Source organism: Ornithorhynchus anatinus, chromosome X3 (genome assembly GCF_004115215.2).
Source record: "Ornithorhynchus anatinus isolate Pmale09 chromosome X3, mOrnAna1.pri.v4, whole genome shotgun sequence".
Lineage (NCBI taxonomy): Eukaryota > Metazoa > Chordata > Mammalia > Monotremata > Ornithorhynchidae > Ornithorhynchus > Ornithorhynchus anatinus.
The window spans coordinates 13,017,197-13,038,254 of NC_041751.1; the positions used below are offsets into that span (position 1 = coordinate 13,017,197).

At 40.3% G+C, this 21,058-nt stretch overlaps 1 long non-coding RNA gene across 1 annotated transcript in view; it reads left to right on the top strand.

Annotated features, from left to right (window-relative positions):
- The window catches only part of LOC103164747, an 88,043-nt gene extending 67,383 nt beyond the window's left edge, over window positions 1-20,660 (top strand). The window contains exon 4 of the long non-coding RNA XR_484310.2: window positions 20,558-20,660. This is a non-coding gene — a long non-coding RNA (uncharacterized LOC103164747). The remainder of the gene's footprint in view (window positions 1-20,557) is intronic.
- Window positions 20,661-21,058: the final 398 nt, after the last annotated feature.

Genomic DNA, 21,058 nt, shown 5'->3' on the forward strand with positions numbered 1-21,058 from the left:
CTCCAGCACCATCATTAGGAAGACAGAATACAGTTCCCTCTTCCCAGTGGAAGAGATTCAGTGCATACTCTCCAAGCAGCCCTGCTCCAGTTTGAGCCCCAAGTGTTTGGCCTGGGGACTTCAGGCCCCAGTAGAGAAGCAGCATGGCATAGTAGATAGCGCACAGGCATGGGAGTCAGAAGGTCATGGGTTCTATTCCCAGCTCTTCCACTCATCTGCTGTGTGACCTTGGGCAAGTCACTTCACTTCTCTGGGCCTCAGTACCTCATCTGTAAAATGGGGACTGGGACCATGAGCCCCATGTGGGACAGGGACTGTGTCCAACGCGATTTGCTTGTATTTACTCTAGTGTTTAGTTCAGTGCCTCACACATAGTAAGCGATTGACAGATACCATTGATATTATAATGAAAGCAATTAGGTGAGAAACAAACCAAACCCTCAGATTCAGGAACTGCAAGCTTCTGCAGCTTGAAGCTAGGCTAACCATTTGAAATTTACATTTTAAGACTCCATGTGATCTGATTCCTTGTAACCCTTTCGATGCAGTTGGGATTTAATGCATTTGTGTGACACTACAGCTACCTGTTGGCCTTCTAATGCTTGCCAGGAGCACCTCCACATATAACAGGAAGATAGTGCTGGTGATGAGTTCAGATATTCATGAAGCTTCAAAGAGCAAGATGATGTTTAAATTCAAGTTTCTGATAAGTAATGGCGTCCTCTATACTCCTTACAAAGGAGGAATACTAATTCACTATAGTGACTTCAATGCCTTTTCTTCTATTATCTATTTTCTATTGATTGTCCAATCTGCCTCTACTTACATTTTTTTTCAGCTCATTGGCAGGAGTAATTATTACCTGGTTGAGCCCCAAGTAGTAAAATCGGGTCTTAAAATCACTATTACCTGCATCTGTCGCTTCGAAGAAGGCAAAATCCTGTTCTTTCTGGTGATGTATTTTTAACCGCAGCAAAACCCGTTTCTCCTGCTCTTCAGTTGCTATAGTTACCAGCTTCCACATTTCAACAGGTCACTATGAGCTATCAGTTTACATAAGGTCTCTGGTAAATCACTGAAGTGCTGGACAAATAAGAAATGTTCTTTACAGTACTTTAGCCCTAAAGTAGACTGTTTTGAGGATTGTAATGGATGAAATCTCAAACGCAAAATATGTGCATCCCTTCCTTTGAAGGAATACTCTCAAGTCTTTCTGGATAATCAGTCAATTATATTTATTGGGAGCTCACTGGGTACAGCTCACAATACCCAGCATTTGAGAGAGTGCAATAGAATAAATAGACATGATCCCTGAACACATGGTTCACTAGCACTATACACTAGCAGAGCTTGATGAGGTTCAGTTGTTCAGTTGCTCTTAGTGATTCAAATATCGTGGGACCTTACATAAGACTCTCCTGCTATTTTTTGATTCTCAACTGGGAAAAGAGGGAAATATATTGTTTTTCCTTTTTTTAAAAAAAATAAGGCCATTCCTTGGAGTCTACCCCTGGTTGAGAAAGGGTCCTAGGTAGGCCACAGATTCTTTGTGCCCCTAAAGTCCAGGAGGGAAGAGAGGCTAACATTAGCCTAATTTTTGTCCACCTTCATCATGAAGCAGAGGAATTCAAGTTTTTTTATAGGGCTTGTTTGCCTTGTCAGAGTTTTGTAGCCAAAGCAGGGAAGTTCATGATCAACCAAAAATCTGAAATGTGATAATTATTCTATTCAGTAGGATATCTATTTCATTAAAATGTGCATTCATTAAGCTGAAGACAGTCCAAGTATTCTGTCTACTCTCATGTCATGCTAGGCAAACAGTGTGTGCCCATCCAAAGTCCTTGCATTATCTGTTTATCAGATAATAATGTTGCATTAGTGGTTGAGGCAGCGTGGCTCAGTGGAAAGAGCCCGGGCTTGGGAGTCAGAGGTCATGTGTTTGAATCCCGGCTCTGCCACTTGTCAGCTCTGTGACTGTGGGCAAGTCACTTAACTTCTCTGTGCCTCAGTTCCCTCATCTGCGAAATGGGATGAAGACTGTGAGCTTCATGTGGGACAACCTGATTACCCTGTATCTACCCAACACTTAGAACAGTGCTCTGCACATAGTAAGCGCTTAACAAATACCAAAATTATTTTTATTATTGTTTATCTTGTGTGATGACATCACATCTTAAAAATTCAGCTCTTACCAGTCCATGTTATAATAGTTTTAATGCAAGTACACAGCTCTTTAGTAAGAATTTTTCTGTCTGCCCTTATGCCTCGACACCTTCCCTCTTCATAAGGTAGAGACCACAGGTCTCCCCATTTTCAAAGTCTTTTAGAAATCCCAAGTACTCCAGGAGGTTTCCCTGACTAATCTCTAATTTCCCTTCCTCAAGTACATCAAATGACACTTCAGTCCTTCCACACTGCTATATGTACAAAGTACCTTTGTATATATCATATATAGCCTATTAGTTTCGCCTCTCTGAATCTTGACTGTCAATTTTCTCCCAGTAGCTTGTAAAGTCCTGAAGGGCAGGGGTCATTTATACACTATATAGTACTCTTCTAAGGATGTAGTACAGTGCTCTGAACACGGTAGCTGCTCCATGAATACGATTGAGTGGCTGTTTTCCTAGGGGTGGGATGCATGTCCTGGAAGGGAAGACCTGGCCCTGTTTTCTAAGTATTGGGTGTGGGAAGAGTGGGCAGTGGCAATTTTGAAAGACGTGAATATGGAACACAGCAGGGTCCCACCCTCATGGGACAGCATGGGCTTCAGAGTCAGAAGGACTTAGGTTCTAATCCCAGTTTGGCCACCTGGCTGCTCTGTGACCTTAGGCGAGTCACTTTAGTTCTCTGCCTCATTTACGTCATCTGTAAAATGAGAATTAAATTTCCAGTGCTCTATGGGACAGGGACTGTGTCCAACCCAATTATCTGGTATCTTCACCAGCTTTTAGAACAGTGCCTGGCACATAGTAAGCACCTAACAAATATCATGATTATTTTACACCCTGAAATTAAAAGTCAAACTGATACTATGACAGCTTGTGTCCTATCCCCATTTCCTACTTAAGAGGGATGTCAGAAAAACTTGTAATGTGAACTTTATTCCATTTTGGTTTTGTTTTTGAAGTTTGCTGCATGGTCAGACACTGTGAGTCATCAAATATGGTGAGCACTTTCATTTCCAAAATAGAAATTCAACCAGCTTTGTGCATATTGCATACATTGAAACATTTAGCGGGAAAAAATTAAATAGTCTCTTTTAATAAGTATTGTGTCAAACCTGTCCTTGTAGGTGCCTCACAGTTTGAAGTCAATTTTTTTTGTTTGTTTTTTGATAACGTAGACTAAGATGTAGACTGTGGCTTTGTGCAATCTTTTTGGTCATTATTCTGTAATACAGAACTACCTTCTCTAGCAGTCCAGCAAGATCAATAGACCCTGGTACCTTTCTCTGTGAGCCCACCTGAAGGTGATAGAAAGAAAAGACTTAAAGATGTCTTAGAAATTCCCACAAAGACTACTGTGACAATTGAATAATATTCAAATGATCATGAACCCCATGTGGGACAGGGAAAGTGTCTGATCTGTCAGGACAGTGCTTTAGCACATAGAGAGAATGTAATAAAAACCATCTTTAAATAAAATGAAGATGAATTGTGGAGTATATTTAAGAGTGTGCTGGAGAAACCACTTGTTCTGTTAAAAAGGAACTGTGAGCTATTAATAATATTGAATTTCCATACTGTGTTCTTTCAAGTACACATCAGGCTATACATTCTATTTCAGACCTTTGCCTCACACTGCAATGGGTAAAAGCCATTAGGATTTTGGTACGGTGAATGGTGACCAGCGATGGGGGAAACTTGGAACTATAGACAAACCCAGAGTTCCGATCTCTCAACAAAATCGGGCCTCCATCAGGGCTCACTTCCTTGTTCTGAAATGTGCAAGAACAGCAACAGATATTTTCAGTACTTCCTTTTCCATCCCAAACCGGGAAGTTCAGAGGTTCAAAATTTTCAAAATTTGTGGGCGACCTGAAAGAGAAAATATTTGAATTTCTTCGAATCTTAAAATTTCTATTGCCAGCCGTGGACATGATATTTTTTCTATTGAACTCTTACTAGCCCTGCCCAAAGTAAATGTTGTGGTGTTATGTTTCGTTAAAGTGAACGAATATTACATTATTTCATATGTTACTTCTTACAACTGATTATAAACATTATATATATATAATATATAAAGTATATATAGTACTTTAGTATATATAGTACTTTAATCTCTTACAAAATGGGGAGATAATCCTTAACATGCCACTAACCTGATTCCCGTGATGTACCATTCTCAACTTGGCCTAAGGTAATGAGCATGGGATTGGAAGTCAGGAGACCTGGGTTTGAACCCTGGCTCTACCATTTGGCAGCTGTGTGATCTCAGGCTACTGTCTTAATTTCTCTGTGTCAGTTTCCTCATCTATAAAAGGGGGGTAGAATGCTCATTCTCCTCTCCCTCTTAGATTATGAGCTTTGTATTGGACTGAGTCTTTGTCAGATATGATTATTTTATCTTTATTCTAGGGCTTGGAAAATGGTAGGTGCATAACAAATATTGTCATTAAGGTATCCTTTAGGAAGGACAAGGGCTTCACTCCTGACTTAGTATTCCAAACTTCTGGGAAGAAGTCACCGGTCCATTGGTCCATTCTCTGCTAAATTCAATTTATTCAAATTCTTGTTTTGTAAGAGCAGCTGGGGATTAGAAAGTACCTCAAGTTTCCCAAAATCCAAGTGTCCTGTTGTTAGGGTCTCTAGTTCATGGTAAGACGTGGTGAGAAAAAGTGGATGAAGAGGAGGAATTGGGCCCCCTCCTCACCTTTTGGATCATTGAGACACTTTATTAATGGTGAAGTACAACATGAAGTTAGGTGGCGTAGCTGAGAACCACTGATGGAACACATCATAAGACAGGCAAGAAAGAGGTGTCTTTTTGGTACCAAGGTTTTGTTTTTTTCCTACTAAATAATTAACCCAAGTATTTTTATCAGGGCAAATATTTTCCCTGTATGATCTTATTTTTAGACAGTGGTATGTTCAGTTGATCAGAGAGCTTATAGTAAACTGCTATTTATTTTTTTAAAATAGTACCTATGATTATCGAAAAGCTGATAGTTTTCAATTAAAAAATGGCTGAATCACCCCCAGGAACATGGTACAATTTATACAAAATGTGAAAATTGAAGCTCCACGTTAAAAGTTTGATTCAGCTGGGCCTTGATGAAGTAACTGCAATGATATTCAGTTAGAATCCCAAACAGCTTCTGCCAGCCATTCTGATTTGGAGGAAATGGTTTTCATAGCTATGGGACCGTGGCTGATATTGTTCCTCCAATTGATTCCAGTACTCCACCTACTGAAGCAGAAAGGACATCTTTCATTTTCTCCTCAATAGAATGACATAGCGTACAAATAAAATGGAGCCATAAAGAAAAATTGATCAGTTGTCAGGAAATTGCCAATGTTTTCTGTTAAGTGGAGAAGAAATCTGAAAATAGATACAATAAACCATCTTCCTTTGGAAGCCATGATTAATATTTTTCTCAGCCATGAGAACCGTATCGTTGACAGTTCCACTACTGGCATATGCACAGTCAGAATCCCGCTAAGGAATGGAAATGATTGTGGATATAAGTAATTTAATTAGATTGGGAAGTTTCACTTTGAGGCCTCCTACCACCCTGTACTTCTGCTGCTAAATATTGGCAAATCCCAGTGGATGCTGGATGTTGAACCCCTTCTCTAAGTCTTGGAAGTTGGGGAGATTCCATTCCCCCTTTCTCATAGAGATCCTCCATCCTTGTGACCTTTCCAATCAAATCAACAAAACTCTTCACTCTACAAAATAGTTGAGGTTTATTATATATATGATATCCTTTTCTAACATTGGATGTCTTAGCAAGAACCATAAAGTTATGGAAAGATTGAGGCAGTGAAATCTTCCCTGAACATCTTTAAGAATAGGCTAGATTCTCATTTACCTTGGATGGCTTACTTATTGCCTCAAGACGGGGTAATGAAGAAGTTGACCCTCCCAAGTCTCTTTCTCTCATGCGTAAGATTTTATGAAATGAGACAAAGGAAACTATTTGAAAATCAGATAGAGTTGTGTAAGGATATATTCTTATTTTCTTATTCATGAGTTTCATATTATTTGGCCCTAAGTATCTAAAAACTATGCAGAATCGGAAAGCTTTGTGACCAGATTAGTCAAAAACTCCACAAAAAGTGTATAGTCAAAGTAGAGAGCATTCAACCACATCAAAAAGCTAGGACTAAAATGAGGAATGGAGAATACAAGTAAAGAAGAACATTCAAAAATGAAACATTAATTTGGGGTCACAAAACTTTTGCTGCCATTATGTGCTATCACCAAGTGAATATTCAGAGCATAGAACCATTCTATCCAACAGGATGCTATGAGTGAGATTGAAACCATAAATAAGGATCTTACCTTGGGGTGCAGGTGGCAAGTTTAGAAGCAATTCAGTTGGGATGATTATGGTTTAGAGACTTTTTCCCCCTAAGAAAGATCAAATAACTATCAACTGCTTCAGATGTTAAAATGACTACCATTACCTTAAATGTTAGCATAGATAAAGGAAATAATTTATCAAACTCAGTGAAGGATTTGACTTGCTACTTTGCTTGTTTGGCCACCTATCTTTATTTTGCTGTAGGCTCTCTCCAAAAAAAAATACATCAAGGAGAGTGGGATGGGAGAGAAAATGTCATGAAATGTCAGTGAGAAGCAGCATGGCTTAGTGGTTAAAGCATGGTCCTGGGAATCAGAAGGACCTGGTTCTAGTCCAGGCTCCACTACTTGCCTGATGTGTGACCTTGGGCAAGTCACTTAACTTTCCTGTGCCTCAGTTGCCTCATCTGTAATATGAGGATTAAGATTATGAGCCTCATGTGGGACAGGGATTGTGTCCAACCGGATTTGTGTATCTACCCCAACACTTAGAACAATTCCTGGCACAGAGTAAGTGCTTAAGAGGTTCCATTAATAAAATGAAAGATATGTGAGTTTTATATGAGTACCGGGGCAACTGACACTTTAGCCACTTAATGAGCTACAACATGGCTTAATAGACAGACCATAGGACAGGGAGTTGAGACCTACACTCTAGTCCTGGCTCTTCCGCTTTCCCTGCTGTTTGACCCAGGACAAGTCCCTTTGTCTCCCTGTGACTGTATTTCCTGAACTGTAAAATGGAGGATAAAACACCTATTCTGCCTCCCTCTTAGACTGTGATTCTCGTGTGGGGCAGGGGCTATATCTGATGAACTTGTATCACAGGTAGTGGTTAATGAAAGCCAATGTTGTGATTATTATTATTGTTTTTAGGACTTGGGTCTGCTCCATTCTATGGCAGAGAAGGAGCCACTGAAACTCTGAGTGATTAAAACTTCCACTTTTGTTTTGTTGCTATTGAAAGGATAATCAAGTCACTATTTTCTCTCTCCTATACCCCAAAGTCTATTAACCATCAATTACTATGCATTTTTACTTGATCTTCAGAACAAAGTAGGGGTTAATAGATTCCTATAGTATCTTTTTTTTTTGTGGACCATCTGTGCTTCTATCCTAGCATGCATATGAGTGGATTTGAGAATCTCCTACGTTAGCCCCCTCTGACCATGGAAATATAACAGTGAAGCCTTTTATGATCCTTTACCACTTTGGTTGTCTTCTGTTATCTTGGGCAAATCTCTTTACTTCTCTGTGCCTCAGTCTTCATCTAAAATGGGGATTGAGACTGTGAGTCCCATGTGGGACCCGGATTCATTCATTCATTCAGTCAGTCATATTTATGGAGCCCTTACTGTGTAAAGAGCACTATACTAAGCACTTGTGAAAGTACAGTACAACAATAAACAATGACAATCCCTGCCCATAGCGACCTCACAATCTCGAGGGGGAACTGTGTCCAAACCGATTTGCTTGTGTCCACCATAGCGCTTAGTATAGTGTCTGATATATCGTAAGTACTTAACAAATACAGCCATTATTATTATCATTATTATTATTATTATTAGAGCTTGTTCTGCAGTTGTAATGATGGCTTGTGCTGATCCCAGTTTCCCTGTGCCAGAGTTATGTATTGTGCGAACGTTACAGCACAGTGCTCAGCATGTAGTAAGCCCTCAATAAATACTACTGAATGTACGATTGTACAAGCATCTCCACCTCTGGATTGTAAACTCACTATGGGCTAGGAACGCCCCTATGAATTCTGTTGTATTGTACTCTCCCAAACACTTAACACAGTGCTCTGCACACAGTAAGTGCTCAAAAAATAGCACTGATTCATTTATGGTTGATTGTGAGTTTGCTGTTCAGGAGAATGGAGGAAGTTGTGGTTGTGGTCACAGAACAGAATACTCGTGGATGAGGCTTTATCATCAGCATGATCATCTCAAAGATGACGCCGCCTCTTAGTTCTCACAGAACACTACAAGCTGACAATATAAGGCCTTAATACCACTATGTACTACTGTTCTGTTAATTTAAATGAATGACAATGATTGTGATATTAGTGAAGCACTTACTATGTGTCCTCCATTGTTCTTCTGCCTTACTTCCAGGGGCTGGGAACCCGGAGACCTGCTGTGTGCCTCTTGGGAACTTGGGAAATCACCTTCATTTCCTAATCTGTAAAATGGGGATTAAATAAAATCTGCCTCTTGCCCTTAGGAACACTGTGAGAATGAGGAGGTAATTAATGGGAAGCAGTGTGGCCTAGGGAATAGAGGTCCTCTGGGAGTCAGAGGACCTGGCTTCTAATCCCAACCCCAATGTGTCTTGCTGTTTGACCCTGGGAAAGTCACCCAACTTCTCTGTGCCTCAGTTTCCTGAATTGCATAATGGGGATTCAACTACTCAGACATGAGCCCCATGTGGGACAGGGTCTGCATCTGGTTTAACTTGTATCTACCCCAGCGCTTAGAATGGTGCTAGGCAGATAGCTAGTCCTTAACAAATGCCCTCCCAAAATATTGATAAGAGTGAGGTTTGGGAAAATAAAAGACCTAAACAAATATTATCTTGATGCTACAGATGATGAAATGCTGTCTGTGTCTAGGATCCACATAGACAAGGCCAAAGAATAGTGTGCAATTGACAATTCATTCCACAGTGGATTCTTGACTGAGCTAATGCAGTGGTTATGTGTGGGACCTGTTTCCATATCCGTGACTTTCTATTTCAGGTAGTCTTTGCTAAACCTCTGCACAATGAGGACAACCTTCTTTGTATTGGTCTACTCCAGTGCTTGGTATAGTGCTTGGCACAGAATATGTGATTAACAAATAGTACAAGTTATTAATCCCTCTCCTGGCTGCTCTATCCCAGAATGATCATGTCCACTATTATTTCTGCTAATATGCCACCCTCTTTGAGATTGGCTTCACTGCAGTTTTAAAATGGTTGTTCTATGTTTGCATTGTGTCCCCTTTAGGTTCACCATATAGTAATTTCTTGAGTATCGTATTGTTATCCGTTCTCCTCACGTTTCCTGCTCAGGGAACCTGTATTGGAGTGAGCACTGGGGGTAGTGAGTGTGTTTCAGGGCATCATCTTGCTCTGCCATTTAGTTGTGGCTATGGATCTCAGATGATATTGGTGAAACTACTTAAGATGCTGGATGATACATTCACAGTAGATCTAGAACTATATAAAGAGTTGACCACCACAGTAGTTTTCCTGACCTAAAACCTGATCCACTGCTGCCATATTTCATTTGTCAGTCTTCCAAATCGACGCTGGGCTTTTTCATTCTGTTTTCTACTTTGCCCATCGTGGCATAGTGTACTATCCAAATAAAGTTCGTTGTCGGCTACAGCCTTAAGATCAAGGATTATGATTTTTTAGTTGTATACGGGGCTTCCTAATGGAAATTCTTCATTTATTTTTAGTCCATAATGTTGTGCCAACTCTACAGAGCAATTCATTATACTATGCATGTTTTCCTGAAGATGAATCTCAAAGTTGTAGTCATCAGCATGTAACCATTTCCTTGTACGTGTATTTTAATTAACACTACTTCAGATTATTAAAGGGAGAGTGCTGTTAATATTTTACTTACTTTGTCATAACTATGTTTTCTCAGAATTTTGGTGCATTGTTCTATTTTATTTCATGTAATACAGCTGGAATGAGCCCAATAGAATGATATGTATTTAATCACTCCCTTTTTTCCCATGAAAGTCATCAGAACCCATGATGAATACCCTTTGATAGCACTTAATTCTTTTATGCTATTATAATAATTCGGTGGAAGATAATTCTGTGTTATAATCAGATGTCATGCCAGACCCAAAGTTAATTACTGTTTTTACTACAGGATAGGGTGAGTTCTAATCGCCTGGTTTTGCAAATCAAGATAATCTGCATTTCTATTCAATGGTAGAGGACATAGATCGGGAGAGTAGCACAGCTTGTATGGGGGAGGCCTTAGATTTCAAAACAAGGCTGCACAATGATAACATGGGAGAAACAGACTGGAATCTAATTGAAGTGATGAAATTTTCAAAAAGGGAGTGGAGTAGATTGGCTAGTTCAAAGAGCAGAATTTGAAATATAAGGAAGTGGATTTGATTGGTAAAGAAAATGAGTGTGATATGAAGGACGATGGGGTTACAAGGATGAGAGCCGACTTTAGGATGGCTGATAAGAGACCGGAGGTTTTCTGGTATGGGACATAAATAGAGTCTGTTACTATCACCAGGAATGGGACCCCTGAAGTCAGATTGTTGAACACAGAACTTTTAGTCATTGCTCATACCTGGTGTCAAAACTATCTATTTAGTTGGTGGCTGGACAGAGTCTGTCAGAACAGGGCCTCTCTGGGCAGAGGTTGGTGTGACACCAATTAATATTGTTAGTTGTATTAGTGGTAGTGGTAGTGGTATTTCCCCCTATTTCTCCCTTCTCTCCCTTGCTCTCCTTTCCCATTTGTCTCCCCTGTCCCTCTTTCCCCCCGACCCTTTCCCTTCATTCCCTAACTTCCTTCCTGTCCCCCACTCTCCTCACTGTCTGAACCCCTATCTCTCCACGTCTCGCACTAAAATTCCCCTCTGCGCAGGCTTGCTGTTCTTCCTACAAGTTCCACTTTCCCCTCTGAGGGTCAGTGCCTAATTTCCAAAGGTGAAGTCTTTCTCGAGATTTAGTACAGCGTCTGTACCCAGTAAGCACTTGATAAATACTATTGGCATTATTATTACTTTCCCCAACCTTCCTTCTCTCTGTATCTTCCTCTTTCATCTTGTCAACACAGCCTCGCAGTTCCCTCTCCTGCTTTGGAATGCCCCAATTTAGTATTTTTTTTAATGGCATTTGTTATTGAACTTAATATGGCACCACTGTAGTAAGCACTGGGTAGATTCAAGTTAATCATGTTGGACACAGCTCATGCTCCACACGAGGTTCACACTCTTAGTTTCTATTTTACAGAAGAGGTAACTGAGTCACAGAGAAATGAAGTGACTTGCCCAAGGTTCACACAGTAGACAAGTGGCAGAATCAGGATTATAACCCAGGTCCTCTGACTCTCAGATCTTGGCTCCATTTCCTTTTCCTGGGTGTTTCAGTCCATGGCTCAGTTCCGGAGAGGAAAGTTTATATCTTGGACACAGAACGTTTCTGTTATATTATTGTGTTGTTCTTTCCCTCTCCCAAGAGCTTAATACAGTGCTCTGAACAGAGTAAATGCTTTATAAATATGATTGATTGACACATGGGAAGGTGATAGAAAAGTTGGGCAGGTAAAGCAGGGGGAAATGAGGGGAGACAGAAGATGGGGGATAAGTAGAGAAATGAGTGGTAATTGAAGGAAAAGTGAACAGAGAATAGAATTGGGAGATGTGGGACAGATGGAGGAAGATTCAAAGGAGGAGAGGGAAGAGGGGAGAAGATGGGAACACAACATGTTTCAGAAGATTTTAGCGGATTCAGTATTTTTCCAACATGTTGGTTTTGACTTAACAACTCCTACCTACATTAGTCAGTAGGTTTCTCGAAGCCTGATGTTTTGTCATTGCACATTTGACAACCTGTCACTAGATATGATGTTTCCTGTAACATCCTCTGTTCAAGATTCTTAAGGTTAGAAAAAAAAAGTCTTCAGAGGTTATATAATCAGTTCCATTGCTTTAAGAATGGCCAGACTTTTCTTTCCTAGTGCTCCTTTTGTTGGAGTAATGGGCTTCTACCCCAGTGGGTTTCCAGCTACTAGGGGAAAAAAAAACAAAAACAAAAACGTCTTTGTGTCTGCTCCCACTGATTTGGGATTGAATTCCCTGCTCTCATCCCAGGTCCCAAAAATACTGGTGAGTTTCCTCGAGAACAGACCCGTTTAGAAGAGAAGCATCTTGGCTTACTGGCAAGAACACAGGCCTGAGAGTCAGGGGACCTGTGCCTCAATTACCTCATCTGAAAAATGGAGGTTAATGTGCCCCATGTGGTACAGGGATTGTGTCCAACTTGACTATCTTCTTTCTACTTACTATGTGCCTGGCCCAAAGTGAGCACTTTAGAAATATCATAAAAAAAGTCAGTGCCAGTCATGTAAATGGTTGAAATAGCCTAGTATTATGTCTTTGGTAGGGCTACCATGAAGGAGCTGTTGGATGGTTCTGCACCTCGACATCATTCCCAATTGCTAACATTGTCTTTCTACATTGCTTAATTCTCTCTGTAAGACCATTATTGACCTTTAGCCCATGGATCCAAACTCATTTGAATCCAGTGATATTTTTGGTAGGCATAACTTCCTGTGGTGATGAATTCCATATGCTTGGGTCATGCTGTGAGAAGAAAAATGGTCCTTTTTGTTTGTTTGTCAGCTACTACCTTCAACCTACAATGGAAGTTCTCTATACACAATTTTATAGGCTTCTATTTTATCCCATCTCTACTTCTTTCCAGATTGAAGAAGTCTAGTCTTTTCTAGTCTTAAGATTTTCCATTAAGGGAGATACAAGGGTAACAGAATCAACACTATCCCTGTCCACATGAGAATCGCCTTCTGTTTTATAGTTGAGGAAACTGAGGCACAGAGAAGTGAAGTGACTTGCCCAAGGTCACACAGCAGACAAATGGTGGAGTCAGAATTAGAATCCACATCCTTCTGACTCCAGGCCAGTGCTCTATTCATTAGTCCCACTTTGCAGATGAGGAATTTCTCCAGGTTCACACAGCAGGTCAATGACAGTGCCAAGAGTAGAATTCCTGTTTTCTGACTTGCCAATCCTGTGCTTTCCAGTAGGACATGGTGCTTCTCTAAGTCAGTGGTCTTCTCACAGGTCCTTCTTGCCCTTCTTGTCCTTCTCTGATTCTTCCCTAGCTCTTTGTGTGCTGCCAAAGGTGAAGTGATCAGAAGCAAGCAGCATGACTTAGTGGTTAGAGTACGGCCCTGGAAGTCAGAAAGACCTGGGTTCTAATCCTGGCTCCACCACATGCCTGCTGTGTGACCCTGGGCAAGTCACTTCACTTTTCTGGGCCTCTGTTTCTCATCTTAATTCTCATGATGGGGATTAAAAATGTGAGCCTCATGTAGGACAGGACTGTGTTCAGCCTGCTTCACTTGTATCTACTGCAGTGCTTAGAACAATGCTTGGCACATAGTACGCACTCAGCAAGTTCCATGATTATTATTACAGGCCCAGGAAAGCTATGCTTTTATAGAATAGCAAAACCTCAGTTTTGGTTTTGTTTTCAATTTCCTTCCAGATGATGTTCAGCATTTGGTTAGTACTTTTGCCAGATACTGCTGGTTTAAACTATAATGACTCACAAATTTCTTTCCCTAATAGTGGCAGCCCTGTTAGACCATCATCATGTAGTTGGATCTGTAGTATGGATTTTTTTTTCCCCTTACATTTGCTCACACTGAATTTCACCATCCATTTCCAGGTCACCAGTAGGGATCTTATCTAACAACTCTAAATGCAACGGAAAGTCCAGTAGAATAGAGTTGGTAGATGTAATCCTCCCCACAAGGAGCTTACAGTCTGCAGCGGGAAGCTTATAGTCTATGGGGAATTGATTCTTCTCCTCTTGGTGAGGAGGTTAACCCTGCCAGGTAGAACTAAAGTAAATGCTTCTCCCTCACTGCCTAACAAAGATTGATAATAAATTGTGGGAGAAGAATAGAGATCATAAGTCTGAACTGCAAGTTGCATTCTATGCATAGTTCCTGATTTTGCAGACCTGGCCTTTGATTTTTACAAAGTATTTACTGTCATGCCTATGCAAAATAATATTCCAGTTCCATAATGACATAAATATCTTATGATAATATATGATTCTGCCAAGTGTGTAAGGAAAACAAGATCAATAGATATTCAGGATTGCCTTAAACACTGGGGAAGAAAGTATCCAATTTTCCTCTTTAGAGACTTGGAATAATGTATAATGGAAGGTACAGGCCAAGCTAAATGGCCTTTTATATTTAAAATTAGATCCAACAGCTTTGTTTTGACTTGTGTTGGTGTCACACTGTCCCATCCCTCTGCTTCCTTCTTGCAAGCAGGTGGGTTGTTGAGATATAGAAGAACATTGTTCACTGAAGCACTGAATGGCTGTGGCATATATTTCAGTGTCTTGTCCACTCAACAAAAAATCAGTCCACACAAAAATAACTCAATCACTAAGCGCATAATTTTATTCTGAGAGCAGGTCTTTATTCTGGATTTCTGGTGGATAGACACCCAGTTGAGCAGTTGACTTTTTTTTACAGTTTCAGAGTTCTCATTTTGGAAAACTGACTAAAGATTTCAGGGTAGGGGAAGACAATCCAAAATTAGCCTCTGAGTATTTAAACCTGAGGCAGAGGAATGGTATAAGGAAATTGCTACCATCTTTTAATCATCAACAATCTATGGTCTTGACTGAGTGTTGACTGTACTAAGTTGTGCAGGGGCTGTGAGCTTGCAGCATAATAAGCACTGAACACATAACTTAAAAAAAAATGGGGGGCTTTGAGAAGTTCAGAGGCGTGCTCAAAATGATCATTTAGAAAAATGATCCAGGCAGCAGAGCAAAGTGTGGATTGGATAGTGGAAAGACTGGATGCTAATGCACTTGTTAGGCTGGGATTTAATGAGTGTCTGGACCTGCGTGGTGGCCATTTAGATAGAGAGGAAGGGATGGATTCTTGAAATAATGTTGGGAAGGAACGGATAAGATTTGGCAACAATGTGATTATGGGAGTTGGAAGAAAGGGAGGAGTCAAGGATGATGTCAAGGTCTAGGCGTACAAGCCAGGCAAGTGATGGAATTTGTAGGTGACGTGCACGATTAAAGAAGAGGAGAAGATTTGGCAGAGATGAGTTCAATTTAAAATACTGAGTTTAAGGGTTAGAGGGACATTGCACAGAGATATCTTGGAGGAAAGGTTACCAGTGATCTCCTTCTTTGCCAAATCTAACCTCCTACTCCCTCTTAATCCTCCTCAACCTCTCAGCTGCCTTTGACACTGGACCATCCCTTTCCCCTCAAAAAGCTATCCAACCTTGGCTTCAATAACTCCACCATCTCTTGGTTCTCCTCTTATCTCTCTGGCCACTCATTCTCAGTCTTCTTCACAGGCTCTTCCTCCCCCTTCCATCCCCTAACTGTAGGGGTCCCTCAAGGGTCAGTTCTTGGTCCCCTTCTATTTTCCAGCTATACTCACTCCCTCGGAGAACTCATTCACTCTCATGGCTTCAACTATCATCTCTTTGCAGATGACACCCAAATCTATAATTCCTCCCCTGTTCTATCTCCCTACCTCCAGGCTCGCATCTCCTCCTGCCGTCAGGACACCTCTACTTGTATGTCCTCCGGCCACATCAAGCTCAACATGTCCAAGACAGAGCTCTTTAACTTCCCTCCCAAACTCATCTGCTCCCGAGCTTTCATATCACTGTAGAAGGCACAACCATCCTTCCCACCTCACAAGACTGTAACCTTGGTGTTATCCTTGACCCCGCTCTCTAATTCCCCCCATATCAATTTGTTACTTCTATGGTAATATCTATTCCTCTTTCTGAATAGCTTTGTCAGTGAGTTAAGGATTAATTTAAGCTACACAAATTTTAATATACATGGAAAGAAAATGGTTTTAGGTTTTATGCCGAAAAGCAAAGGTTATCAATCTTTCTCCATTCCCTCTCTCTCCTTGAAGAATGCTTAGATTTCATTTATTTTGGTAATGATTTCTCATTTGCAGAAGACGAATTGCACAAAATAAATTTCTGGCAAGAGAAACAAACTGAAAACTGAGGCCTTAATTGACTGAAATGCCAATAGTGTAAAACATCTATTCAACATACAGAGTGTTTTGGCAAGCAGAGCTTTTTTTAAACAAAGTTTTTTTTGGTCTATTTTTCAGAAATTCAAAACTTCTCAGGCTGGGAGAATTGAAAAGAGTTATGTTGTGGAAGGGGGAAATTGCAAAGTAGAAAACAATATGCAAATATTTATAAACAAGTATCCTTCTTTCGTAATGCAGTGTAAGTTACCTTTGCAAATACTGTAATATGGAAGGCAGTTGCATTTGAATCATTTTATTCAAGAAATTTGATGCCCCAAACATGGAGTGACCCAAATGTGTGACAAGGTGTCTAATACTTTCCCCTATTTTCCATTCATCAGTGTTTCTGAAAATTTAAATAAGCTTCCCACAGCTTCAGTTGTTGAAAAATCATAACAGATCTTGGAATAAGACCAGAGTTAGTGTTAAGACTGTGTTGGGCCTAAAATATATAGGTTAAAGGTAAAGATAAAGGTTAACCATTGAAGTACCAGTTGGTTTTGCTAATGAAAGAGGGTCAGTGACTAATATTAAGTAATTGATTTGTCAGCAGATGATCCGTATGTTTTAGATTTCTGCTTTTTCTAATATAGACATTTGCAAGTGAAATTTTTTAGGATAAGTTATAAGCTGCACCACAGTGACTGTTCTCTATTTCTTTTCTTTTTTTTGGAGTATTTAAGTGCTTACTGCGTCTCAAGCACTGTTCTACACTCTGGGGTGACATACAAGTGAATTAGGTCAGACACTGTCCATGCCCCACATGGGGCTTACAGACTAAGTAGGAGGGAGAACAGGAGAACTGAGTTACAGAGAAGTTAGATGACTTGCCCAAGATGTCACAATATGTTTTTGGCTGAGCAGGGATTAGAACCCAGGTCCTCTGACTCCCCATTCTATTTCCACTAGGCCATGCTGCTTCTCTACCTTTCCTGGGAGGCAGTCTAGTACTGAGAATCCACCATCATTCTAGGAGTAGGAGATTGCTCAATAATTTCCCCTCTTCATACCTCAATTTCCCCATCTGTAAAATGGGAATATCAACTCCTTTGAGGATAAAATGAAATTCTATCAAACATTTTTGCAAATCCAGACTTTGATGATGCATGGCCTACTTGAAAGAGCACAAGCCTGGGAATCAGAAGACCTGCATTGTAATCTTGTCTCTGACCTGGGCCTGTTGTGTAATCTTGGGCAAATCACTTAAATTCCCCATGTTTCAGCTGCTTCATCTGTAAAATGGGGATTTAATCCTATTCCTTCCTATTTAGAATATGAGCCCTAGGTGGGACAAGGTCTGCATCCAACCTGTTTGTCTTCAATTGTAGTTACTGAAAGCTAACTGCATGCAAAGCACTTGGGAGAGTACATTGTATCTTCCCCAGTGCTGGGAATGGTGCCTGCCATGTTGTAAGACAAGTACCTTTTATTTTTTTTAAAGAAAGAGTGAAAATGATGAGGTGCTATGTAAAGAGAAAGGAATGGTAAAAAGTAAGTTTTCATTTTCCTCTCAATAGTTTGGCCAGTACATGAAGAAAAGTTGGAATAGAGCAACATGCTACCAAATCTTTTCTCCTCTCATGACTTTTACAGATCCATAGAATTAACAAGAAATGCTTGATAAAGTTCCTGAGCTTCTTTTGAGGTAGCAAATGGGTGTTCGCACAATTGGTGCCCCCAATTCTCCTGTGATAGGATGATTACATAATTGCAGAACCCTATATTAAGGAAAACCAGTATTACTCAAGGCTCCCAAAGCTATTCCCTGACCCGAAGTGTGCCAAATTGTGTCTTCTGACAACCCGACATGTGATATCTAGACAGGTTTATGTTGTTGGAAGAAAATTCCCTAATTCTGCTGCCACACTGTAGCCCAAATGCATATGCACGTGTTCTGGCAGAACTGAAGGGATTTAACTTGGGTTCCCAAATGGAGAGTGGACAGCAAGTCTAGAAATTCCAGGGAAGGATTAAGGTGGATCTGGATCACTTTCAATGAAGCAACAGATCTTCTTGACTAATTCACTTATCAGCCAAGTTCTCAACTGAATCATTCAACAGGGATTTTCATTGAGCTCCATATGGTGTTTGAGGTCCTCAAACCATATGTTGCCTTCCAGGGAGTGTTTTTTGGCTTAACACTTCCCTGGGGCCTTATTTAAAAAATAAATACATGATGGTTGAATTTTTGGTAGAACTGATTCTTTTGGGGTACAGCAGTGAACATATTCTCACCGCCTATTTGGGATAGAATGCTGTTAGGGAACTGAGATATGTTTTCTCAACAATGTACATTGGTCAAGATAAAAATAGATGTTGGAAGAAGCAGTGTACTCTTGTTCATGGCTTCAGTCAAAGCATACATAAAATAACACAAGTTTTCCTTAATATGGGGGTCCATCAGAAACAAAACACACTAGCATGCCTTAGAAATGTACCTCCCCATTTGCTTTCAAGCCAATATACTGTAAGTGAAATCCCTTAGTTTTCTTCTTGGTGGTGGAACTAAAAGAGCTTTGCCACTGATAGTATGGAGTATAGTTGACCTTTGATGAAAACATTCAGAATAACTGCTGGGGCAGAGGCAGTAGTAGAAAATTCCTTGCAAAATTTTGGTTCCAGCTTCAAACATTGAAAAAGTCAATGAATGCTCTTCCATTAATCCAAATACTTGGGAGAGTAGAGTATAACAGAGTTGATGGGCATATTCCCTGCCCACAAGGAGCTTACAGTCTAGAGATACTAATAGTGCTAAGCACTGTACTAAATGCCAGGGTAAATAAAAGATAATCATATTGGACACAGTCTTTGTCCCACTTGAGGCTCACAATCTAAGGGGGAGGGAGTACCAGATGTTTCATCCCCATTTTACTAAGTGCTTATTATGTGAAGAGCAGTGTTCTAAGAGCTTGGGAGAGTATGGTATAGATTTAGCAGACCATAATGTGCTTACAATCTAGAGGGGGAGGCAGATGTTGATATGAATGAATAAGTAATTTGCAATATATACATTTAAAGACACGTACCTAAAAGCTGTGGAGTTATGGGTGGGGCAAATATCAAATAAGTGTTGTGGGGTTTGGGGTGGGGCAAATACTGTATCCAATTGCATAGATGCAAAAGGAAGTGCGAGTTCAGGGAAAACAGGGCTTAATCAAGGAAGACCTCTTGGAGAAAGTGACCTTAATGGTAAAATAAATTATGGATATGTACATATGTGCTGTGCCGCTGGATGTGGGGTGAATATCAAGTGCTTAAAGGGTACAGAACAAAGTGAATAGGTGCCATAGAAGGGAGAGGGAGTAGGGAAAATGAGAGCTTAGATAGAGAAGTCTTTTTGCAGGAAATGTGATTTTAGTAAGTCTCTGAAGGAGGGGAGAGTGCTGGTCTATCAAATATGAAAAGGCAGGGAGTTTCAGGCCAGAGTCAGGATGTGGGTAAGAGCTCAGTGGTGAGATAGTAGGGATCAAGGTACAGTGAGTTAGAGGAGAGACATGAATGACTGTGATGTAAGGAAGCAAGATAGATGAGGTTGATTGGAGAGAGAATCTAACTGAGTGTCTTCAAGCTGATGGTAGGGATTTTTTTAAAATTTTTTTTGGTGCCAGGATGGGTGGGCAACCATTGGAGGTTCTTGAGGACTGGGGAGACTTGGACTGAACTATTTTTTTTAAGAAAAGATGATCTAGGCTGCAGAGTGAAATATGGACTGGAATGGGAAAAGGCAAGAGGCAGGGAGATCCGGCTTCTCTTCCTCACAGGGCTTATCGGGATGAGGAGGATGGCAGGGCTTTGCTTTGATATCAATTCAGCCTCTAGATATCCCAATCAGCGAGAGTCTCTTCCTTCAAGTAGATCAGTTCCTCTCTTGATTACTGTTCACCAGACTGGTCTTGTTGCTACAGCAATGTCCCAGTAGTTCACTGCTAGGTCAGATTCTTGGACACTGCACTTTACTATGACTTTGAATTGCTTATTCTTCAATTCACATGCCCCCTTTCACATCTCCATAGAGACGACTGCTTGGGTAGCCTGCTTTCATTCATTCTCCTCTCATGCCTCAGGATAGGACTAGTTTGCATATTCAGTCCATTTTTAGTTGCCCAGGGCCTGGATATTAATTATCAGGGGCAATTTTAGTATTATAATGGCTCCTTGTTTTCCTTTTTCTCACCACAATCTCCTTTGTTTGATACATTTCAGGGCTCCTTCAGCAGAAAGGAATGAAAATGGAATGGTGAAACTTGCTATCAACTTGTGTAAAGAGGTGAAAAAAAGATTGAAAATAAAGCCTTTGTGAATTTCATCTAAGCATACCTTCTCTGTTTTCCATTACTATGGGTGATACTAGGTTGATTAAAATCACCATAGTAGTAGTGTATACCAACACAATGCAATTGAAAAATCATTCTAGATACTTCTTTTTTTTCTGTTTGTTTCACATTATTGAATGTGATAATGTGGATGCTATGTTTTTCTCACATCACATCATAAAAATATTTTTTTTTATTGTATCCTGGATCATAGATAAAAAGTTCCTCCTTTGGAAGATTAACTGTCTCCTTTTGGGGGTGAACTGATGTTGAGGATGAGTAGAAGTATAGTGTGGAATACTACCATTTATGGCATTGCAAGGAACAACTTGCAGAGTGGCACTTTGAGACTCTTAAAGTCAGTGCAACTTCTAGAGGTGAGCCATTTTCC